Here is a 25,420-nt window from a genome sequence, read left to right on the forward strand (position 1 = left end):
GTCTGCAGCTGAGGAAGAGGAAAGCCTTGATGACAGTCAGCCATTGTATGGCCAGGGCAGTGTACAGGACGAGGTAGCGGGCGAAGAGGAGGAGGAGGACGAGGAGGATGATGGGGATGATTATATTTTTAATGAGGAAGCTTTTCCGGGGCCACTGGAAATTGTTGGCGCGGCAAGGCCGGGTTCTGGTTTTTGGAGGGACACAAGTGACGTGGATTTGCCTGAAACTGCCCCTCAACCAAGCACAACCGCAGATTTGAGAACTGGAACTTTGGCCCACATGGCGGATTATGCCTTACGTATCCTCAAAAGGGACACACGCATTACTAAAATGATGAACGATGACGATTACTGGTTGGCCTGCCTCCTTGATCCTCGCTATAAAGGCAAATTGCAAAATATAATGCCACATGACAACTTGGAAATAATATTAGCAACCAAACAATCAACTCTTGTTGACCGTTTGCTTCTGGCATTCCCTGCACACAGCGCCCGTGATCGTTCTCACACGAGCTGCAGGGGCCAGCAGACCAGAGGTGTTAGAGGGGCAGAAATCAGAAGTGGCGTTGGCCAGAGGGGTTTTCTGACCAGGTTGTGGAGTGATTTTGCTATGACCGCAGACAGGACAGGTACTGCAGCATCAATTCAAAGTGACAGGAGACAACATTTGTCCAGTATGGTTACAAACTATTTTTCATCCCTTATCGACGTTCTCCCTCAACCGTCATTCCCATTTGATTACTGGGCATCCAAATTAGACACCTGGCCAGAATTGGCAGAATATGCATTGCAGGAGCTTGCTTGCCCGGCAGCTAGTGTCCTATCAGAAAGAGTATTCAGTGCTGCAGGTTCAATACTAACAGAAAAAAGGACTCGTCTGGCTACCCAAAATGTAGATGATCTAACCTTCATTAAAATGAACCACAACTGGATTTCGAAATCTTTTGCCCCACCTTGCCCGGCTGACACCTAGCTTTCCTATGAAAAGGTCTTGCCTGTGGACTATTCTGAATGCCTTTTCCAATCTCGTAATTTTCTGCACCTGATTGTCCAGCATACGACATGTTTACACCTCCCAAAATGGCCAAACTCCCCACACGGGGCCGTGGTATCGCCACTTGGCGCAAGCACCCGTGAGAGTGCTGTTTGTCTGAAGAGGTGGGTGTGCCCGCTTTTGGCCGACGGCACTGCCACTGGGTCCCTCATAGTACAATAAAGTGTCTCTGGCGGTGGTGGTGCGCACCCAACGTCAGACACACCGTTGTAATATGAGGGGCCCTGGGCCTGTACCGCCGGCCACAAGAGAGTTCCCCCCCAGCTTAAACAGTGCTCTACCACTTGCAAAATTATCTATCACAGCTCCACCAATGTTTAGTCTATGCGCTGACATCCTTCAATGCCTGGCACTGACAATACCATTGTATTGACATTGTTGTTATGTTAGGCCTTCGAAGCCTGTCTGCGGTCCCTCCTTCCACTAGGCCTCCACTGACCATTGTACTGCTGCCCGTGTACCCCTGGAACCAATTTTAAATTGCCAACAGCCCTATTTTTTTATGTTAGGCCTTCGAAGCCTGTCTGCGGTCCCTCCTTCCACTAGGCCTCCACTGACCACACCACTGCTGCCCGTGTACCCCTGGAACCAATTTAAAATTGCCTACAGCCAGCCCAATTTTTTTATTTTAGGCCTTCGATGCCTGTCTGCGGTCCGTTCTTTCTACTACTACTACACTGACCAGGCCACTGCTGCCCGTGTTCCCCTGGAACCAATTTAAAATTGCCTACAGCCATGTGTGATTATGTTAGGCCTTCGATGCCTGTCTGCGGTCACTCCTTCCACTAGGCCTTCACTGACCACACCACTGCTGCCCGTGTACCCCTGGAACCAATTTAAAATTGCCTACAGCCAAGTGTTATTATGTTAGGCCTTCGATGCCTGTCTGCGGTCACTCCTTCCACTAGGCCTCCACTGACCACACCACTGCTGCCCGTGTACCCCTGGAACCAATTTAAAATTGCCTACAGCCAGCCCAATTTTAATATGTTAGGCCTTCGAAGCCTGTCTGCGGTCCGTTCTTTCTACTACTACTACACTGACCAGGCCACTGCTGCCCGTGTTCCCCTGGAACCAATTTAAAATTGCCTACAGCCATCTGTTATTATGTTAGGCCTTCGATGCCTGTTTGCGGTCACTCCTTCCACTAGGCCTCCACTGACCACACCACTGCTGCCCGTGTACCCCTGGAACCAATTTAAAATTGCCTACAGCCAGCCCAATATTTTTATTTTAGGCCTTCGATGCCTGTCTGCGGTCCGATCTTTCTACTACTACTACACTGACCAGGCCACTGCTGCCCGTGTTTCCCTGGAACCAATTTAAAATTGCCTACAGCCATCTGTTATTATGTTAGGCCTTCGATGCCTGTTTGCAGTCACTCCTTCCACTAGGCCTCCACTGACCACACCACTGCTGCCCGTGTACCCATGGAACCAATTTAAAATTGCCTACAGCCATGTGTTATTATGTTAGGCCTTCGATGCCTGTCTGCGGTCACTCCTTCCACTAGGCCTCCACTGACCACACCACTGCTGCCCGTGTACCCCTGGAACCAATTTAAAATTGCCTACAGCCATGTGTTATTATGTTAGGCCTTCGATGCCTGTCTGCGGTCACTCCTTCCACTAGGCCTCCACTGACCACACCACTGCTGCCCGTGTACCCCTGGAACCAATTTAAAATTGCCTACAGCCATGTGTTATTATGTTAGGCCTTCGATGCCTGTCTGCGGTCACTCCTTCCACTAGGCCTCCACTGACCACACCACTGCTGCCCGTGTACCCCTGGAACCAATTTAAAATTGACTACAGCCATCTGTTATTATGTTAGGCCTTCGAAGCCTGTCTGCGGTCCTTCCTTCCAATAGTTCTCCACTGACCAGACCAATGCTGGCCGTGTACCCCTGGAACCCAGCTGAAAGTGCATGTAGCCTCCTTTTTTTCTTTGTTTTATATTTAGAAAGCCCAGATGAACTACGCTGTGCAACGGTTCAAGCTACCCAGTCGACATTTCTTTTGCGAGAAAAGCGATCCCAGCCCTCCAGCGGCATGAAAAAGTCTGCATTGTCATAGCACTCAGGCAATCAAACAGTAGAAAGGTGCACCTGACAAGAGACGCATGGACCAGTAGGCATGTCCACAAAAAGTTACGTGTCCATTACGGCGCACTGGGTTAATGTGTTGGATGCATGGTCCACAGGGGACAGCCTACAAAGTCTGTCTGCAGTCCCTAATTCCAATTTTCCTCCGCTGACCACACCACTGCTGCCCGTGTACCCCTGGAACCAATTTTACAGTGTCTACAGCCTAATTTTGTTATGTTAGGCCTACTACGCCTGTCTGCAGTCCCTCCTTCCAATACTCGTCCACTGACCACACCACTGCTGCCCGTGGACCCCTGGAACCGATTTTTAATTGCATAGAGCATCCTTTTTTTAATAGTAGGCGTACAAAGTCTGTCTGCGGTCCACTATTGAAATTGTCCTCCACTGCCCAGAGCACTGCTGCTTGTGTACCCCTGTAACTTTTTTAAGCTGCAGTGAGCCACATTTTTTGTTTAAGTCCTACTACCTGTGTCTGTCTGCGCCACTCAATTCAGCTGTGTTCCTTTGAAAAAAGCTGAGCGTCAAAAGTCTTGTTTTCAGCCTCTAGGAATTTTAAAACTGCATTGGGGGTACAACTTTGGTAGGGCCTACTAACGGTGTCTGCCTCCCCAAGGTGTGCCCCAGGTTTCCTTGCCATTGCTTCGATCTTAATGCTCTCGTTTAGTAGTTGTTGGAAACTACACTGCATTAGGCCTACAAATTGGGTATGGGGTGTAGAGAGATGGTGTGTTCCACTCCAAGGTGTTCCCCAGGTTTCCTCTCCATTGCTTCGATCTTCATGCTCTCGTTTAGTAGTTGTTGGAAACTACGCTGCATTAGGCCTACAAATTGGGTATGGGGTGTAGAGAGATGGTGTGTTCCACTCCAAGGTGTTCCCCAGGTTTCCTCTCCATTGCTTCGATCTTCATGCTCTCGTTTAGTACTTGTTGGAAACTACACTGCATTAGGCCTAAAAATTGGGTATGGGGTGTAGAGAGATGGTGTGTTCCACTCCAAGGTGTTCCCCAGGTTTCCTCTCCATTGCTTCGATCTTCATGCTCTCGTTTAGTAGTTGTTGGAAACTACACTGCATTAGGCCTACAAATTGGGTATGGGGTGTAGAGAGATGGTGTGTTCCACTCCAAGGTGTTCTCCAGGTTGCCTTTCCTGAGCTTCGATCTTCTGGCTCTCGTTTAGTAGTTGTTGGAAACTACGCTGCATTAGGCCTACAAATTGGGTATGGGGTGTAGAGAGATGGTGTGTTCCACTCCAAGGTGTTCCCCAGGTTTCCTCTCCATTGCTTCGATCTTCATGCTCTCGTTTAGTAGTTGTTGGAAACTACACTGCATTAGGCCTACAAATTGGGTATGGGGTGTAGAGAGATGGTGTGTTCCACTCCAAGGTGTTCCCCAGGTTTCCTCTCCATTGCTTCGATCTTCATGCTCTCGTTTAGTAGTTGTTGGAAACTACACTGCATTAGGCCTACAAATTGGGTATGGGGTGTAGAGAGATGGTGTGTTCCACTCCAAGGTGTTCCCCAGGTTTCCTCTCCATTGCTTCGATCTTCATGCTCTCGTTTAGTAGTTGTTGGAAACTACACTGCATTAGGCCTACAAATTGGGTATGGGGTGTAGAGAGATGGTGTGTTCCACTCCAAGGTGTTCCCCAGGTTTCCTCTCCATTGCTTCGATCTTCATGCTCTCGTTTAGTAGTTGTTGGAAACTACACTGCATTAGGCCTACAAATTGGGTATGGGGTGTAGAGAGACGGTGTGTTACACTCCAAGGTGTTCCCCAGGTTTCGTCCACATTGCTTCGATCTTCCGACTCTCGTTTAGTAGTTGTTGAAAACTACACTGCATTAGGCCTACAAATTGGGTATGGGGTGTAGAGAGATGGTTTGTTCCACTCCAAGGTGTTCCCCAGGTTTCCTCTCCATTGCTTCGATCTTCATGCTCTCGTTTAGTAGTTGTTGGAAACTACACTGCATTAGGCCTACAAATTGGGTATGGGGTGTAGAGAGATGGTGTGTTCCACTCCAAGGTGTTCCCCAGGTTTCCTCTCCATTGCTTCGATCTTCATGCTCTCGTTTAGTAGTTGTTGGAAACTACACTGCATTAGGCCTACAAATTGGGTATGGGGTGTAGAGAGATGGTGTGTTCCACTCCAAGGTGTTCCCCAGGTTTCCTCTCCATTGCTTCGATCTTCATGCTCTCGTTTAGTAGTTGTTGGAAACTACGCTGCATTAGGCCTACAAATTGGGTATGGGGTGTAGAGAGATGGTGTGTTCCACTCCAAGGTGTTCTCCAGGTTGCCTTTCCTGAGCTTCGATCTTCTTGCTCTCGTTTAGTAGTTGTTGGAAACTACGCTGCATTAGGCCTACAAACTGGGTATGGGGTGTAGAGAGATGGTGTGTTCCACTCCAAGGTGTTCCCCAGGTTTCCTCTCCATTGCTTCGATCTTCATGCTCTCGTTTAGTAGTTGTTGGAAACTACACTGCATTAGGCCTACAAATTGGGTATGGGGTGTAGAGAGATGGTGCGTTCCACTCCAAGGTGTTCCCCAGGTTTCCTCTCCATTGCTTCGATCTTCATGCTCTCGTTTAGTAGTTGTTGGAAACTACACTGCATTAGGCCTACAAATTGGGTATGGGGTGTAGAGAGATGGTGTGCTCCGCTCCAAGGTGTTCCCCAGGTTTCCTCGCCATTGCTGCGATCTTAATGCTCTCTTTTAGTAGTTGTTGGAAACTACACTGCATTAGGCCTACAAATTGGGTATGGGGTGTAGAGAGACGGTGTGTTACACTCCAAGGTGTTCCCCAGGTTTCGTCCACATTGCTTCGATCTTCCGACTCTCGTTTAGTAGTTGTTGAAAACTACACTGCATTAGGCCTACAAATTGGGTAAGGGGTGTAGAGAGATGGTGTGTTCCACTCCAAGGTGTTCCCCAGGTTTCCTCTCCATTGCTTCGATCTTCATGCTCTCGTTTAGTAGTTGTTGGAAACTACACTGCATTAGGCCTACAAATTGGGTATGGGGTGTATAGAGATGGTGTGTTCCACTCCAAGGTGTTCCCCAGGTTTCCTCTCCATTGCTTCAATCTTCATGCTCTCGTTTAGTAGTTGTTGGAAACTACGCTGCATTAGGCCTACAAATTGGGTATGGGGTGTAGAGAGATGGTGTGTTCCACTCCAAGGTGTTCTCCAGGTTGCCTTTCCTGAGCTTCGATCTTCTGGCTCTCGTTTAGTAGTTGTTGGAAACTACACTGCATTAGGCCTACAAATTGGGTATGGGGTGTAGAGAGATGGTGTGTTCCACTCCAAGGTGTTCCCCAGGTTTCCTCTCCATTGCTTCGATCTTCATGCTCTCGTTTAGTAGTTGTTGGAAACTACACTGCATTAGGCCTACAAATTGGGTATGGGGTGTAGAGAGATGGTGTGTTCCACTCCAAGGTGTTCCCCAGGTTTCCTCTCCATTGCTTCGATCTTCATGCTCTCGTTTAGTAGTTGTTGGAAACTACACTGCATTAGGCCTACAAATTGGGTATGGGGTGTAGAGAGGTGGTGTGTTTCACTCCAAGGTGTTCCCCAGGTTTCCTCTCCATTGCTTCGATCTTCATGCTCTCGTTTAGTAGTTGTTGGAAACTACGCTGCATTAGGCCTACAAATTGGGTATGGGGTGTAGAGAGATGGTGTGTTCCACTCCAAGGTGTTCTCCAGGTTGCCTTTCCTGAGCTTCGATCTTCTGGCTCTCGTTTAGTAGTTGTTGGAAACTACGCTGCATTAGGCCTACAAATTGGGTATGGGGTGTAGAGAGATGGTGTGTTCCACTCCAAGGTGTTCTCCAGGTTGCCTTTCCTGAGCTTCGATCTTCTGGCTCTCGTTTAGTAGTTGTTGGAAACTACGCTGCATTAGGCCTACAAATTGGGTATGGGGTGTAGAGAGATGGTGTGTTCCACTCCAAGGTGTTCCCCAGGTTTCCTCTCCATTGCTTCGATCTTCATGCTCTCGTTTAGTAGTTGTTGGAAACTACACTGCATTAGGCCTACAAATTGGGTATGGGATGTAGAGAGATGGTGTGTTCCACTCCAAGGTGTTCCCCAGGTTTCCTCTCCATTGCTTCGATCTTCATGCTCTCGTTTAGTAGTTGTTGGAAACTACACTGCATTAGGCCTACAAATTGGGTATGGGGTGTAGAGAGATGGTGTGTTCCCCAGGTTTCCTCTCCATTGCTTCGATCTTCATGCTCTCGTTTAGTAGTTGTTGGAAACTACGCTTTATTAGGCCTACAAATTGGGTATGGGGTGTAGAGAGATGGTGTGTTCCACTCCAAGGTGTTCCCCAGGTTTCCTCTCCATTGCTTCGATCTTCATGCTCTCGTTTAGTAGTTGTTGGAAACTACACTGCATTAGGCCTACAAATTGGGTATGGGGTGTAGAGAGATGGTGTGTTCCACTCCAAGGTGTTCCCCAGGTTTCCTCTCCATTGCTTCGATCTTCATGCTCTCGTTTAGTAGTTTTTGGAAACTACACTGCATTAGGCCTACAAATTGGGTATGGGGTGTAGTGAGATGGTGTGTTCCACTCCAAGGTGTTCCCCAGGTTTCCTCTCCATTGCTTCGATCTTCATGCTCTCGTTTAGTAGTTGTTGGAAACTACGCTGCATTAGGCCTACAAATTAAGTATGGGGTATAGAGAGATGGTGTGTTCCACTCCAAGGTGTTCTCCAGGTTGCCTTTCCTGAGCTTCGATCTTCTGGCTCTCGTTTAGTAGTTGTTGGAAACTACGCTGCATTAGGCCTACAAATTGGGTATGGGGTGTAGAGAGATGGTGTGTTCCACTCCAAGGTGTTCCCCAGGTTTCCTCTCCATTGCTTCGATCTTCATGCTCTCGTTTAGTAGTTGTTGGAAACTACACTGCATTAGTCCTACAAATTGGGTATGGGGTGTAGAGAGATGGTGTGTTCCACTCCAAGGTGTTCCCCAGGTTTCCTCGCCAATGCTGTGATCTTAATGCTCTCATTTAGTAGTTGTTGGAAACTACACTGCATTAGGCCTACAAATTGGGTATGGGGTGTAGAGAGACGGTGTGTTACACTCCAAGGTGTTCCCCAGGTTTCGTCCACATTGCTTCGATCTTCCGACTCTCGTTTAGTAGTTGTTGAAAACTACACTGCATTAGGCCTACAAATTGGGTATGGGGTGTAGAGAGATGGTGTGTTCCACTCCAAGGTGTTCCCCAGGTTTCCTCTCCATTGCTTCGATCTTCATGCTCTCGTTTAGTAGTTGTTGGAAACTACACTGCATTAGGCCTACAAATTGGGTATGGGGTGTAGAGAGATGGTGTGTTCCACTCCAAGGTGTTCCCCAGGTTTCCTCTCCATTGCTTCGATCTTCATGCTCTCGTTTAGTAGTTGTTGGAAACTACACTGCATTAGGCCTACAAATTGGGTATGGGGTGTAGAGAGATGGTGTGTTCCACTCCAAGGTGTTCCCCAGGTTTCCTCTCCATTGCTTCGATCTTCATGCTCTCGTTTAGTAGTTGTTGGAAACTACGCTGCATTAGGCCTACAAATTGGGTATGGGGTGTAGAGAGATGGTGTGTTCCACTCCAAGGTGTTCTCCAGGTTGCCTTTCCTGAGCTTCGATCTTCTTGCTCTCGTTTAGTAGTTGTTGGAAACTACGCTGCATTAGGCCTACAAATTGGGTATGGGGTGTAGAGAGATGGTGTGTTCCACTCCAAGGTGTTCCCCAGGTTTCCTCTCCATTGCTTCGATCTTCATGCTCTCGTTTAGTAGTTGTTGAAAACTACACTGCATTAGGCCTACAAATTGGGTATGGGGTGTAGAGAGATGGTGCGTTCCACTCCAAGGTGTTCCCCAGGTTTCCTCTCCATTGCTTCGATCTTCATGCTCTCGTTTAGTAGTTGTTGGAAACTACACTGCATTAGGCCTACAAATTGGGTATGGGGTGTAGAGAGATGGTGTTCTCCGCTCCAAGGTGTTCCCCAGGTTTCCTCGCCATTGCTGCGATCTTAATGCTCTCGTTTAGTAGTTGTTATAAACTACACTGCATTAGGCCTACAAATTGGGTATAGGGTGTAGAGAGACGGTGTGTTACACTCCAAGGTGTTCCCCAGGTTTCGTCCACATTGCTTCGATCTTCCGACTCTCGTTTAGTAGTTGTTGAAAACTACACTGCATTAGCCCTACAAATTGGGTATGGGGTGTAGAGAGATGGTGTGTTCCACTCCAAGGTGTTCTCCAGGTTGCCTTTCCTGAGCTTCGATCTTCATGCTCTCGTTTAGTAGTTGTTGGAAACTACACTGCATTAGGCCTACAAATTGGGTATGGGGTGTAGAGAGATGGTGTGTTCCACACCAAGGTGTTCCCCAGGTTTCCTCTCCATTGCTTCGATCTTCATGCTCTCGTTTAGTAGTTGTTGGAAACTACACTGCATTAGGCCTACAAATTGGGTATGGGGTGTAGAGAGGTGGTGTGTTTCACTCCAAGGTGTTCCCCAGGTTTCCTCTCCATTGCTTCGATCTTCATGCTCTCGTTTAGTAGTTGTTGGAAACTACGCTGCATTAGGCCTACAAATTGGGTATGGGGTGTAGAGAGATGGTGTGTTCCACTCCAAGGTGTTCTCCAGGTTGCCTTTCCTGAGCTTCGATCTTCTGGCTCTCGTTTAGTAGTTGTTGGAAACTACGCTGCATTAGGCCTACAAATTAGGTATGGGGTGTAGAGAGATGGTGTGTTCCACTCCAAGGTGTTCCCCAGGTTTCCTCTCCATTGCTTCGATCCTCATGCTCTCGTTTAGTAGTTGTTGGAAACTACACTGCATTAGGCCTACAAATTGGGTATGGGGTGTAGAGAGATGGTGTGTTCCACTCCAAGGTGTTACCCAGGTTTCCTCTCCATTGCTTCGATCATCATGCTCTCGTTTAGTAGTTGTTGGAAACTACACTGCATTAGGCCTACAAATTGGGTATGGGGTGTAGAGAGATGGTGTGTTCCACTCCAAGGTGTTCCCCAGGTTTCCTCTCCATTGCTTCGATCTTCATGCTCTCGTTTAGTAGTTGTTGGAAACTACGCTGCATTAGGCCTACAAATTGGGTATGGGGTGTAGAGAGATGGTGTGTTCCACTCCAAGGTGTTCTCCAGGTTGCCTTTCGTGAGCTTCGATCTTCTGGCTCTCGTTTAGTAGTTGTTGGAAACTACGCTGCATTAGGCCTACAAATTGGGTATGGGGTGTAAAGAGATGGTGTGTTCCACTCCAAGGTGTTCCCCAGGTTTCCTCTCCATTGCTTCGATCTTCATGCTCTCGTTTAGTAGTTGTTGGAAACTACGCTGCATTAGGCCTACAAATTGGGTATGGGGTGTAGAGAGATGGTGTGTTCCACTCCAAGGTGTTCCCCAGGTTTCCTCTCCATTGCTTCGATCTTCATGCTCTCGTTTAGTAGTTGTTGGAAACTACGCTGCATTAGGCCTACAAATTGGGTATGGGGTGTAGAGAGATGGTGTGTTCCACTCCAAGGTGTTCTCCAGGTTGCCTTTCCTGAGCTTCGATCTTCTGGCTCTCGTTTAGTAGTTGTTGGAAACTACGCTGCATTAGGCCTACAAATTGGGTATGGGGTGTAGAGAGATGGTGTGTTCCACTCCAAGGTGTTCTCCAGGTTGCCTTTCCTGAGCTTCGATCTTCTGGCTCTCGTTTAGTAGTTGTTGGAAACTACGCTGCATTAGGCCTACAAATTGGGTATGGGGTGTAAAGAGATGGTGTGTTCAACTCCAAGGTGTTCCCCAGGTTTCCTCTCCATTGCTTCGATCTTCATGCTCTCGTTTAGTAGTTGTTGGAAACTACACTGCATTAGGCCTAAAAATTGGGTATGGGGTGTAGAGAGATGGTGTGTTCCACTCCAAGGTGTTCCCCAGGTTTCCTCTCCATTGCTTCGATCTTCATGCTCTCGTTTAGTAGTTGTTGGAAACTACGCTGCATTAGGCCTACAAATTGGGTATGGGGTGTAGAGAGATGGTGTGTTCCACTCCAAGGTGTTCTCCAGGTTGCCTTTCCTGAGCTTCGATCTTCTGGCTCTCGTTTAGTAGTTGTTGGAAACTACGCTGCATTAGGCCTACAAATTGGGTATGGGGTGTAGAGAGATGGTGTGTTCCACTCCAAGGTGTTCCCCAGGTTTCCTCTCCATTGCTTCGATCTTCATGCTCTCGTTTAGTAGTTGTTGGAAACTACACTGCATTAGGCCTACAAATTGGGTATGGGGTGTAGAGAGATGGTGTGTTCCACTCCAAGGTGTTACCCAGGTTTCCTCTCCATTGCTTCGATCATCATGCTCTCGTTTAGTAGTTGTTGGAAACTACACTGCATTAGGCCTACAAATTGGGTATGGGGTGTAGAGAGATGGTGTGTTCCACTCCAAGGTGTTCCCCAGGTTTCCTCTCCATTGCTTTGATCTTCATGCTCTCGTTTAGTAGTTGTTGGAAACTACGCTGCATTAGGCCTACAAATTGGGTATGGGGTGTAGAGAGATGGTGTGTTCCACTCCAAGGTGTTCTCCAGGTTGCCTTTCCTGAGCTTCGATCTTCTGGCTCTCGTTTAGTAGTTGTTGGAAACTACGCTGCATTAGGCCTACAAATTGGGTATGGGGTGTAAAGAGATGGTGTGTTCCACTCCAAGGTGTTCCCCAGGTTTCCTCTCCATTGCTTCGATCTTCATGCTCTCGTTTAGTAGTTGTTGGAAACTACACTGCATTAGGCCTACAAATTGGGTATGGGGTGTAGAGAGATGGTGTGTTCCACTCCAAGGTGTTCCCGAGGTTTCCTCTCCATTGCTTCGATCTTCATGCTCTCGTTTAGTAGTTGTTGGAAACTACGCTGCATTAGGCCTACAAATTGGGTATGGGGTGTAGAGAGATGGTGTGTTCCACTCCAAGGTGTTCCCCAGGTTTCCTCTCCATTGCTTCGATCATCATGCTCTCGTTTAGTAGTTGTTGGAAACTACGCTGCATTAGGCCTACAAATTGGGTATGGGGTGTAGAGAGATGGTGTGTTCCACTCCAAGGTGTTCTCCAGGTTGCCTTTCCTGAGCTTCGATCTTCTGGCTCTCGTTTAGTAGTTGTTGGAAACTACGCTGCATTAGGCCTACAAATTGGGTATGGGGTGTAGAGAGATGGTGTGTTCCACTCCAAGGTGTTCTCCAGGTTGCCTTTCCTGAGCTTCGATCTTCTGGCTCTCGTTTAGTAGTTGTTGGAAACTACGCTGCATTAGGCCTACAAATTGGGTATGGGGTGTAAAGAGATGGTGTGTTCAACTCCAAGGTGTTCCCCAGGTTTCCTCTCCATTGCTTCGATCTTCATGCTCTCGTTTAGTAGTTGTTGGAAACTACACTGCATTAGGCCTACAAATTGGGTATGGGGTGTAAAGAGATGGTGTGTTCAACTCCAAGGTGTTCCCCAGGTTTCCTCTCCATTGCTTCGATCTTCATGCTCTCGTTTAGTAGTTGTTGGAAACTACACTGCATTAGGCCTAAAAATTGGGTATGGGGTGTAGAGAGATGGTGTGTTCCACTCCAAGGTGTTCCCCAGGTTTCCTCTCCATTGCTTCGATCTTCATGCTCTCGTTTAGTAGTTGTTGGAAACTACGCTGCATTAGGCCTACAAATTGGGTATGGGGTGTAGAGAGATGGTGTGTTCCACTGCAAGGTGTTCTCCAGGTTGCCTTTCCTGAGCTTCGATCTTCTGGCTCTCGTTTAGTAGTCGTTGGAAACTACGCTGCATTAGGCCTACAAATTGGGTATGGGGTGTAGAGAGATGGTGTGTTCCACTCCAAGGTGTTCCCCAGGTTTCCTCTCCATTGCTTCGATCTTCATGCTCTCGTTTAGTAGTTGTTGGAAACTACACTGCATTAGGCCTACAAATTGGGTATGGGGTGTAGAGAGATGGTGTGTTCCACTCCAAGGTGTTACCCAGGTTTCCTCTCCATTGCTTCGATCATCATGCTCTCGTTTAGTAGTTGTTGGAAACTACACTGCATTAGGCCTACAAATTGGGTATGGGGTGTAGAGAGATGGTGTGTTCCACTCCAAGGTGTTCCCCAGGTTTCCTCTCCATTGCTTCGATCTTCATGCTCTCGTTTAGTAGTTGTTGGAAACTACGCTGCATTAGGCCTACAAATTGGGTATGGGGTGTAGAGAGATGGTGTGTTCCACTCCAAGGTGTTCTCCAGGTTGCCTTTCCTGAGCTTCGATCTTCTGGCTCTCGTTTAGTAGTTGTTGGAAACTACGCTGCATTAGGCCTACAAATTGGGTATGGGGTGTAAAGAGATGGTGTGTTCCACTCCAAGGTGTTCCCCAGGTTTCCTCTCCATTGCTTCGATCTTCATGCTCTCGTTTAGTAGTTGTTGGAAACTACACTGCATTAGGCGTACAAATTGGGTATGGGGTGTAGAGAGATGGTGTGTTCCACTCCAAGGTGTTCCCGAGGTTTCCTCTCCATTGCTTCGATCTTCATGCTCTCGTTTAGTAGTTGTTGGAAACTACGCTGCATTAGGCCTACAAATTGGGTATGGGGTGTAGAGAGATGGTGTGTTCCACTCCAAGGTGTTCTCCAGGTTGCCTTTCCTGAGCTTCGATCTTCTGGCTCTCGTTTAGTAGTTGTTGGAAACTACGCTGCATTAGGCCTACAAATTGGGTATGGGGTGTAGAGAGATGGTGTGTTACACTCCAAGGTGTTCTCCAGGTTGCCTTTCCTGAGCTTCGATCTTCTGGCTCTCGTTTAGTAGTTGTTGGAAACTACGCTGCATTAGGCCTACAAATTGGGTATGGGGTGTAAAGAGATGGTGTGTTCCACTCCAAGGTGTTCCCCAGGTTGCCTCTCCATTGCTTCGATCTTCATGCTCTTGTTTAGTAGTTGTTGGAAACTACACTGCATTAGGCCTACAAATTGGGTATGGGGTGTAGAGAGATGGTGTGTTCCACTCCAAGGTGTTCCCCAGGTTTCCTCTCCATTGCTTCGATCTTCATGCTCTCGTTTAGTAGTTGTTGGAAACTACGCTGCATTAGGCCTACAAATTGGGTATGGGGTGTAGAGAGATGGTGTGTTCCACTCCAAGGTGTTCTCCAGGTTGCCTTTCCTGAGCTTCGATCTTCTGGCTCTCGTTTAGTAGTTGTTGGAAACTACACTGCATTAGGCCTACAAATTGGGTATGGGGTGTAGAGAGACGGTGTGTTACACTCCAAGGTGTTCCCCAGGTTTCGTCCACATTGCTTCGATCTTCCGACTCTCGTTTAGTAGTTGTTGAAAACTACACTGCATTAGGTCTACAAATTGGGTATGGGGTGTAGAGAGATGGTGTGTTCCACTCCAAGGTGGTCTCCAGGTTGCCTTTCCTGAGCTTCGATCTTCTGGCTCTCGTTTAGTAGTTGTTGGAAACTACGCTGCATTAGGCCTACAAATTGGGTATGGGGTGTAGAGAGATGGTGTGTTCCACTCCAAGGTGTTCCCCAGGTTTCCTCTCCATTGCTACGATCTTCATGCTCTCGTTTAGTAGTTGTTGGAAACTACACTGCATTAGGCCTACAAATTGGGTATGGGGTGTAGAGAGATGGTGTGTTCCACTCCAAGGTGTTCTCCAGGTTGCCTTTCCTGAGCTTCGATCTTCTGGCTCTCGTTTAGTAGTTGTTGGAAACTACACTGCATTAGGCCTACAAATTGGGTATGGGGTGTAGAGAGATGGTGTGTTCCACTCCAAGGTGTTCCCCAGGTTTCCTCTCCATTGCTTCGATCTTCATGCTCTCGTTTAGTAGTTGTTGGAAACTACACTGCATTAGGCCTACAAATTGGGTATGGGGTGTAGAGAGATGGTGTGTTCCACTCTAAGGTGTTCCCCAGGTTTCCTCTCCATTGCTACGATCTTCATGCTCTCGTTTAGTAGTTGTTGGAAACTACACTGCATTAGGCCTACAAATTGGGTATGGGGTGTAGAGAGATGGTGTGTTCCACTCCAAGGTGTTCCCCAGGTTTCCTCTCCATTGCTTCGATCTTCATACTCTCGTTTAGTAGTTGGAAACTACACTGCATTAGGCCTACAAATTGGGTATGGGGTGTAGAGAGATGGTGTGTTCCACTCCAAGGTGTTCCCCAGGTTTCCTCTCCATTGCTTCGATCTTCATGCTCTCGTTTAGTAGTTGTTGGAAACTACACTGCATTAGGCCTACAAATTGGGTATGGGGTGTAGAGAGATGGTGTGTTCCACTCCAAGGTGTTCCCCAGGTTTCCTCTCCATTGCTTCGATCTTCATGCTCTCGTTTTGTAGTTGTTGGAAACTACGCTGCATTAGGCCTACAAATTGGGTATGGGGTGTAGAGAGATGGTGTGTTCCACTCCAAGGTGTTCTCCAGGTTGCCTTTCCTGAGCTTCGATCTTCTGGCTCTCGTTTAGTAGTTGTTGGAAACAACGCTGCATTAGGCCTACAAATTGGGTATGGGGTGTAAAGAGATGGTGTGTTCCACTCCAAGGTGTTCCCCAGGTTTCCTCTCCATTGCTTCGATCTTCATGCTCTCGTTTAGTAGTTGTCGGAAACTACACTGCATTAGGCCTACAAATTGGGTATGGGGTGTAGAGAGATGGTGTGTTCTACTCCAAGGTGTTCCCCAGGTTTCCTCTCCATTGCTTCGATCTTCATGCTCTCGTTTAGTAGTTGTTGGAAACTACGCTGCATTAGGCCTACAAATTGGGTATGGGGTGTAGAGAGATGGTGTGTTCCACTCCAAGGTGTTCTCCAGGTTGCCTTTCCTGAGCTTCGATCTTCTGGCTCTCGTTTAGTAGTTGTTGGAAACTACGCTGCATTAGGCCTACAAATTGGGTATGGGGTGTAGAGAGATGGTGTGTTCCACTCCAAGGTGTTCCCCAGGTTTCCTCTCCATTGCTTCGATCTTCATGCTCTCGTTTAGTAGTTGTTGGAAACTACGCTGCATTAGGCCTACAAATTGGGTATGGGGTGTAGAGAGATGGTGTGTTTCACTCCAAGGTGTTCTCCAGGTTGCCTTTCCTGAGCTTCGATCTTCTGGCTCTCGTTTAGTAGTTGTTGGAAACTACGCTGCATTAGGCCTACAAATTGGGTATGGGGTGTAGAGAGATGGTGTGTTCCACTCCAAGGTGTTCCCCAGGTTTCCTCTCCATTGCTTCGATCTTCATGCTCTCGTTTAGTAGTTGTTGGAAACTACACTGCATTAGGCCTACAAAATGGGTATGGGGTGTAGAGAGATGGTGTGTTACACTCCAAGGTGTTCCCCAGGTTTCCTCTCCATTGCTGCGATCTTAATGTTCTCGTTTAGTAGTTGTTGGAAACTACACTGCATTAGGCCTACAAATTGGTTATGGGGTGTAGAGACATGGTGTGTTACACTCCAAGGTGTTCCCCAGGTTTCGTCCACATTGCTTCGATCTTCCGACTCTCGTTTAGTAGTTGTTGAAAACTACACTGCATTAGGCCTACAAATTGGGTATGGGGTGTAGAGAGATGGTGTGTTCCACTCCAAGGTGTTCCCCAGGTTTCCTCTCCATTGCTTCGATCTTCATGCTCTCTTTTAGTAGTTGTTGGAAACTACACTGCATTAGGCCTACAAATTGGGTGTGGGGTGTAGAGAGATGGTGTGTTCCACTCCAAGGTGTTCCCCAGGTTTCCTCTCCATTGCTTCGATCTTCATGCTCTCGTTTAGTAGTTGTTGAAAACTACACTGCATTAGGCCTACAAATTGGGTATGGGGTGTAGAGAGATGGTGTGTTCCACTCCAAGGTGTTCCCCAGGTTTCCTCTCCATTGCTTCGATCTTCATGCTCTCGTTTAGTAGTTGTTGGAAACTACGCTGCATTAGGCCTATAAATTGGGTATGGGGTGTAGAGAGATGGTGTGTTCCACTCCAAGGTGTTCTCCAGGTTGCCTTTCCTGAGCTTCGATCTTCTGGCTCTCGTTTAGTAGTTGTTGGAAACTACGCTGCATTAGGCCTACAAATTGGGTATGGGGTGTAGAGAGATGGTGTGTTCCACTCCAAGGTGTTCCCCAGGTTTCCTCTCCATTGCTTCGATCTTCATGCTCTCGTTTAGTAGTTGTTGGAAACTACACTGCATTAGGCCTACAAATTGGGTATGGGGTGTAGAGAGATGGTGTGTTCCACTCCAAGGTGTTCCCCAGGTTTCCTCTCCATTGCTTCGATCTTCATGCTCTCGTTTAGTAGTTGTTGGAAACTACACTGCATTAGGCCTACAAATTGGGTATGGGGTGTAGAGAGATGGTGTGTTACACTCCAAGGTGTTCTCCAGGTTGCCTTTCCTGAGCTTCTATCTTCAGGCTCTCATTAAATTGTGGTTAAATGGAACAACTGCATTTGGCGTACTAGTTGGTTTGGGGCCTACTATCGGTGTCTGCCACTCCTTGCTGTTCTCCTGATTTCCTGTCCTGAAATTCCATTTTCAGGCTCTCGTTAAGTAGTTGTTAATGTTAGACTGCATTTGGCCTACTAGTTGGGTTGGGGCCTACTATCGGTGTCTGCCACTCCTTGCTGTTCTCCTCCACTGAACAAAGCTGTGCCGCCTGTTTACTACGGTTGCCAATTTTGAACTGCATTTCGACTACTTACTGATTTGGGCCTACTCTCTGTGTCAGCCTCTCATTCCAGTTGTCCTCCACTGCAATGCCCCCTGGTTAGTCCTGTGTTACCAATTTTGAACTGCATTTAGCCAACTTTATTCTTTGGGCCTATATCTGTGTTTCCTCCTCATCCTGCCCATTGCCCAGCCAGTGATAGATGAGTCTGCTGGTACATTGACTCATAACGCAAAATTCCCCGTGCACTCTACACAGCAAGATTGTGACCCTGCTGAAAGTCAGGTTCCTCTTCCCGCATACCATACCACCTTACACGGGGACAAAGAGGAAGGTGCAGATGAAAGTGCAGGTTCCTTCATCAGGTGGGGGGAGGAATACTAGTTGGCGACGTCACTGGCACAGGGCCTCTCATAGTACGCAAAAGTGTTGCTGCCGGTGGGAGGCGCCCCCGCCGTGCAAACACACCGCTGTACTTTGAGGGGCCCTGTGCCAGTGCCAATGCCAACGAGTGGGCCCCCCCTGCTTGCTCAGGATCACAGCACTTGCAAAGTTGAAATACTTACCTCTCCCTGCTCCACTGCCGTGACGTGGTCCAGATTTACTGGGCCCACTAATTACTTGAACCATCCCTACCCCCCACAACTTTAGCCAAATGACCCCCAATTTCAAATGCTTCCAATTATTATAAGCTAAATTACGATTGACAAGCTTCTGTAACAAGAATGGATGTTTTTGCCATTAAAATGGGCAGTGTAGGTGTTTTCCTGGCCTCCACTCACTGCCGACTATGCTCCCCCATTGACTTGCATTGGGTTTCGTGTTTCGGGTGATACCCGACTTTTCGCCATAATCGGCCGATTCCACTCGACTCGACTTCTAAGATAGTCGGGTTTCGCAAAACACGACTCGACTCTAAAAAGGTCAAGGTCGCTCAACCCTACTGTTGATTCATCCTAACCCAGCACATCCTTTCATACTAGAGGTGGACACTTTGGATTGTGTATTGGGGGCCATAATCTCGCGAAGAACAAGGGAGAAAGGTCTGTTACATTCATGTGCTTTTTTCTCCTGTAAACTTTCTGTTGCAGAGAAGAACTATGATGTGGGAGATAAGGAGCTCCTATCCATCATTGCTGCATTTAAAGAATGGAGACACCATCTGCAGGGGGCGGCACAACAAGTTATTGTGCTCACGAATCATCGTAACCTACAATTTTTGAGTTCTGCTAAATGTCTTTCTCCTTGTCAGGCTCATTGGAGTTTGTTTTTGAACCAATTTATTTTGTCATTTCATTCCGCCCAGGTACACGTAATGGGAAAGCGGATGCTTTGTCCCAAATCCATGCCACAGATTCTGTACCTGGGACTCTGTCCAAGACCATTTTGTCTGATGCCAATTTTGTCGGAGTCATCCAAAATATGGACTTATTGGAGACAATTAAGGAGGCCTATGATGCTGATCCATTCCTTGCCAACCCTACTGATGATGTGAATCTAGTTCTTAGGAATGGTATGTGGGTTTGGGATCAACGTTTATATGTTCCAGAGGTTGTAAGGCTGCAGGTTCTCAAGTTTGTCCATAATTCTAAGTTGGCTGGTCATCGGGGGGTACAAAAGACACATGAGTTCCTAAGTTGTTTCTTCTGGTGGCCTACCTGTCTGAAGGACATCAAGAGCTATGTTCTATCTTGTGAGGTATGTGCACGTTTTAAGACCCCTCGTGTAACACTTATGGGATTGCTGCAAACACTACCAGTCCCCTCTCGCCCATGGGGGTCTACTTTAATGGATTTTATAGTGGAATTACCCACCTCTGGTGGAAAGAACACCATTCTAGTGGTGGTGGATTGTCTTACTAAAGCTGCTCACTTCATCCCTGGCACTGGTCTTCCCTCAGCTAAGGAGATGATTGAGCTGGTCATTCAGAATGTTTTCCGTCTGCATGGAGTTCCGGATGACATTATTTCTGATGGGGGAGTGCAGTTTACCTCCAGATTCTGGAAGGGATTTTGTTCTTCATTTGGTATCAATGTCTGTCTGTCCTCAGCATATCATCCTCAGACCAATGGGCAAATGGAGCGGACAAATTAGACGCTGGAGCAGTATCTTCGGTGTTATATCAACCACTCACAAGATGACTGGCTGGAGTTGCTTCCGCTAGCAGAATTCTCTTATAACAACTCACAGAATTCATCCACTAAGGTAACACCCTTCTTTGCCAATCTGGGATTTCATTCTAGTATTCATCCCAGATCCTTGGTTGAGGCTCCAGTGCCCACAGTAGAAGAGAGTTTGGCAAGGATGAGAGAAGATCTACAAACTCTGAAAGAATCGCTATCAGGAAAGATACAAGACATCTGCCGATAGGTTCCGGAGACCTGCACCTATTTTTAAGGTAGGAGACTCTGTGTGGTTATCCACTAAGAATTTAAAATTGAATGTGCCTTCACAGAAGCTGGGACAAAAAATCATCAGTCCTTTCAAGATCTCTGGGATCATAAGCTCCATCGCCTGTTGGCTGAAGTTGCCAAGGACCTTGAAGGTACATCCTGTGTTTCATGTCTCCCTGTTAAAACCAGTGTCTTGAAATACTTTTCAAGGTCATTTTACACCTCCTCCTCAGCCTGTGTTTGTGGACGGACAAGAGCAGTTTATTGTGGAGAAGACTCTGGACTCTTGGGAGCCGATGGGCAATATCTGTGCTCCTCAAAAAATTGCTCTGTTCCATCAGAAATATCCTGACAAGCCTGGTCCTAGATAATCCTGAGGCCGCTTCTGAGCTGTTCCCTTGTCATATCCTTTCTGGACTGGTTAATATTAGCGGTCGCATCACACTATTCACTGTGCTGTGATTTACCATATTGTGCTGAGCACCTCGTTACAAATGCAGGAATTTTGGTGTTAGTTCTGTTTGCATTTTTGTTTTGCTAAAATATATAATTTACTACAGCTTTGCGCTCAGACTGGTTTTATCCCATGCTATCAGATTCCTTAGAACCTATATATTGTCACTCATAAGTAAGAAAGTGTGCGGCACTCACCCCAAATTCTGCAGTGGAAAGCGTGAATTTTAATGGAAAACTTCAACAGATAAACATCCGTTACAACATAAGGTAAGCAGGAGGGTGCGGTGTTGGAGCTTGGACGACGGCCGTTTCGCACAGCAGGTGCTTCAACGGGTCCAGATGGTAGATTGCTACACGTCATTTCCTTATAAAGGTTTCTTGACGTGCAAGCGTTATTCAGAAAGTGAAAAATACATACATATCAAATGTGTAAAATAGTGACAAATTATAACATAATCTACATAAACAGAACCTGCAATATCAAGGATTAATGCAATTAGTATTTTATACAACATTAAATATTAAATATTCTTATTAGTAATATTGCTTTTTATATTTTACTTTTTAAGAGCTATATTTATAGTATTTTTCCGACCTATAATATTATAAAAATATAGACATGTCAAGCCTGTCGTTTAATCCTATCGGACCTTGTGCGTTAGCATTTAGGATCCATTTGGCTTCTTTTTGTAATAGTAGCCTATCTTGATCACCTCCCTGCGGGGGAAATTTAACTATTTCAATGCCTGCAAAACTGAGCAACTCAGGGTTGGTTTCATGTTTCTCTCTCATATGTTCTATTAGTCTTAGACAGCCTTTTCCCGTTCTAATTGAGTTATAGTGCTCTCTGAACCTCACAATCAAAGGTCTTATTGTCTTGCCGATATAGAAATACCGGCACGGACAGATATATATTGTCACACCACCATGTTTCACTGTTGGGATTGTATTGGGCAGGTGATGAGCAGTGCCTGGTTTTCTCCACACATACCGCTTAGCATTACCACCAAAAAAGTCTATCTTCATCTCATTAGACCACAGAATATTATTTCTCATACAATGGGAGTCCTTCATGTGTTTTTTTTTTTTTTTACCAAACTCTATGCGGGCTTTCATATGCCTTGCACTGAGGAGAGGCTTCCATTGGGCCACTTTGCCATAAAGGCCAGACTGGTTGAGGACTTATAGCTGATTTTGTTTAACTTTCTCCCATCTTGCTACTGCATCTCTGGAGCTCAGCTACAGTGATCTTGGGGTTCTTCTTTATCTCTCTTACCAAAGCTCTTCTCCCATAGTTGCTCAGTTTGGCTGGATGGCCAGGTCTAGGAAAACTTCTGGTGGTCCCAAATTTCTTCCATTGAAGGAATATGGAGGCCACTGTGCTCTTATGAACCTTGAGTACTGCAGAAATGGTTTTTCTTGTAACCTTGGTGAGATCTGTGCCTTGCCACAACTCTGTCTCGGAGCTCTGCTGTGAATTCTGCTCTTGGGTTCCCTCCAGTAGTTGTAGGTGGGAATGCAGTTGTCTCTGACTCGCAGTCCTGGCCAGGTGTATTGGATGATTACAATTCTGACTGGGATATTTAAGTGTTGCCAGTGTTCAATGTTCCTTGTGAAGTGTGGATCACTTTCTGGCTTCTCCTGCTGGCTGCCAAATTCAGCAAAGATAAGTGTTTGGTTTTTGTATCTGTGGCACACTGCTGTGTGCTTGTTTTAGTTTTATTCCTGCTCTGATTGTAGGATTCACTGGAGTTGCAGATTTACGCTCCTACATCTTTTAGTAGATGTAGGAAGTTTTTTGTATATTCTGCTGTGTATGTTTTGAAGGGTTTTAATACTGACCGCACAAAACTCTGTCCTATCCTGTCCTATCTAGCTAGAGTGGCCTCCTGTGCTAAATCCTGTTTTTCTGCCTGTGTATGTTTTTTCCTCTCCGACTCACCGCCAATATTTGTGGGGGGCTGTCTGTCCTTTGGGGATTTTCTCTGAGGCAAGTTAGTATTCCTATTTCCATCTTTAGGGGTATTTAGTCCTCCAGCTGTGACGAGGTGTCTAGGTGTGTTAGGTACACTCCACGGCTACTTCTAGTAGCGGTGTTAAGTTCAGGATTGCGGTCAGTATAGTGGACACCTTCTCCAGTGAAAGTTCTCATGCAGCTCCTAGGTCACCAGATCATAACAGAGCTCCTTGGGAAGTTCCTTTGACCTCATGATTCTCGTTTGGTCTGACATGCACTGTGAGCTGTGAGGCCTTATACAGACAGGTGTGTGCCTTTCCAAATCAAGTACTATCAGTTTAATTAAGCACAGCTGGACTCCAATGAAGGAGTAGAACCATCTCAAGGAGGATCAAAAGGAAATGGACAGCATGTGACTAAATATAAGTGTCTGGGCAAAGAGTCTGAATACTTATGACTAGAGATGAGCAAATTTGCTTGGCTTCACTCTTATTCGGCACGCTATAGCGCTTGCTGAACAAGCTGCAGAGGAAACCTGGCTTCCTGGATTTCGCTGGTCTATCAGCTGATTGGCGCCACAGCTGCATGTGTCGCGGCTGTGTGACAGTCATGATACATGCATGGAGAGCCCAACAAACATGTAGTAGAGAAAGACTTGCATTTACTATAACAAGCAAGGCCCGGTTTAGGGACGATCTCTCCTGCAACTAGGAGAAGGAGAATAGAGAAATTGAGCATATGGTTCAGTGATTCATGAGAGCGTTTCTTGTGTTGGGTGGTGGGAGTGAATGGATGCGTGACTTAGCAATGTTAAAAGCAGTAAACATGAGAGGGGAGGAGAGATGGACTGATATAGATGGCGTGCACTGCGTGAGTGAAAGGGACAGTAGATATGTAGGCATGCAGCAGCTAAAACATAGATAAAGCATATAGATGTGGTACAGACATATCATTGCACGAGTAAATTTGAAACATGCTTGTTTGAATGTGTTACATGTTTTACCTGTCTCCTCCCATGTTCATCTGCCATGTTTAACTGCCTTGCACATGGGAAAATATCGCATTTTGATAAAATCTGCATAAATGTTCACTGCACAAGTGCATTCACTTGGCTAGGTCTATATTTATATTAAGCTTCTGCTGAGAACTAGGGCAAATTTAGCTAGTTTAACAATTGAATCAACATAATGCAAAAAACAAACAAGCATGCAGGCCAACATGGGGCATAGAGTATTAAAGGTCAATGAGATGACCTTACAGTATTTGAGAACAGACTCAGAAAAATTAAATGAACATATACCATTAATTAATAATTGCAACAATTGAAGTGAAGTGAAACTTAACAAAGAGTGGGTGAGTATCGGAACTTGATCATGGAGCAATGAAAAAGAGGTGGCTTGGTCTCATGAATTGTGTTTTCTTTTAAAAGTCAACCTGTGTATTTGCAGTGCTTTTTTCACCATCCATTCAAGTCAGTGGGTGAAAAACGCTGCAAACACACTGAAAAAACGCTGAAAGAAGTAACATGCTCTATGTCAAAAAAACACTGCAAAGCTCAAAATCTTGATAAAAAAAACAATGTGTGTGCATGAGATTTCTGAAATCTCATAGGCTTTGATGGTACTGTAAAAAGCATCTCAAAATTAGCATAAAAAATGCAGCAAAAATGCCCAGTGTGAACATTCCCTTAGAATTGCAGGGATAAGTTTTTGTGATTTTTACATTGAAGATCCCTTTTATCCCTTACTGAAGGAGACAAATTTTTTTTGAGATTTTTGTTGTTTCCTAGCCTTTATCCAATCACCATAACTTTTTCCAAACATTAATATAGTCATAAAAGGACTTGCTTTTTGGGGGGCAAATTGTAATTTTCAATAACAACATTTGCTTTACCACATTTTGAACTCAAAAAGGGCAACATTTTTTCACCTGAAATGGCTACAAAAAACACAATTTAGCCTTAACTTTTGGGATTAGCATTTGTGACATTAATAATGTGTTAAGTACAATTATGACACCAAACTTGTATAGTTTTATTATATTTTAATGGTGAAAAGAATTTAGACCTTCACATTTCTCTATTCGACAAAGAATGGTGATTCAAAAATTTGGGTTTGTTTTCTCGATATTTTTTTTAATGTTTTTGGAAGTATAAAAATTATATCAAATAGGGCCTTCTTCAGGCCTTGGGTGCAATTGCAACTTATTGTGCTGTTGATGTACAGGTAAGGCAGGTAAGTAGCACAGTCGGGAAAATCCATTAAATTCTATGACTGACTGATTTTTAAACATCTACTAAGGAAGCCAACTTAAGTCAATGATGTTGTACATGGCAATAAAATAGTTTGATAGTGTCTAAAGCACAGATTACATATGTTTATTTAATGTTGCTTATATATGTTACTTCGGTCCTTTTTGCTCTGTGTCGAATAACAATAAACCTTAGCATAAGGATGAATTATCATCACCACATAATAAAAGAAAGGAAAGATCTACAAGAGACCCATGGCTAAGCTTTTTTATTGCAGCCGTGAATATAGCATTGTGGACTTAAAAATATTAGTTTATAAAGGTAACTTTAATTCCCAGATTCTGGGAATGCAAATTCATAACAACTTTTGACACATTCAGAGCAGGAATGAATATGCCTTATGGATTTACATTATTCTACCTTAATTGGGGAATGTGCTGTTCGGATTTGGCAATTTTATATTGATAAAGCTTTCGATTCCAAATAAATAATTTGAAAAAGAAACCTTTATATTAATTGCAATACTTTATCACTGTAAGGAAATGTTTGTAAACTGTTGACACTGTGGTTACTATATATAAAATGGTATGACATCATCATATGCTGAAAAAAATAAC

At 45.7% G+C, this 25,420-nt stretch overlaps 1 protein-coding gene across 1 annotated transcript in view; it reads right to left on the reverse strand.

Annotated features, from left to right (window-relative positions):
* NAALADL2 (N-acetylated alpha-linked acidic dipeptidase like 2) overlaps positions 1–25,420 on the reverse strand; it is a 980,368-nt gene that overhangs the window by 162,013 nt on the left and 792,935 nt on the right. The gene's annotated exons all lie outside the window — the stretch shown is intronic.

The sequence above is a fragment of the Ranitomeya imitator genome, chromosome 5 (genome assembly GCF_032444005.1).
Source record: "Ranitomeya imitator isolate aRanImi1 chromosome 5, aRanImi1.pri, whole genome shotgun sequence".
NCBI classification, from domain to species: Eukaryota; Metazoa; Chordata; class Amphibia; order Anura; family Dendrobatidae; genus Ranitomeya; species Ranitomeya imitator.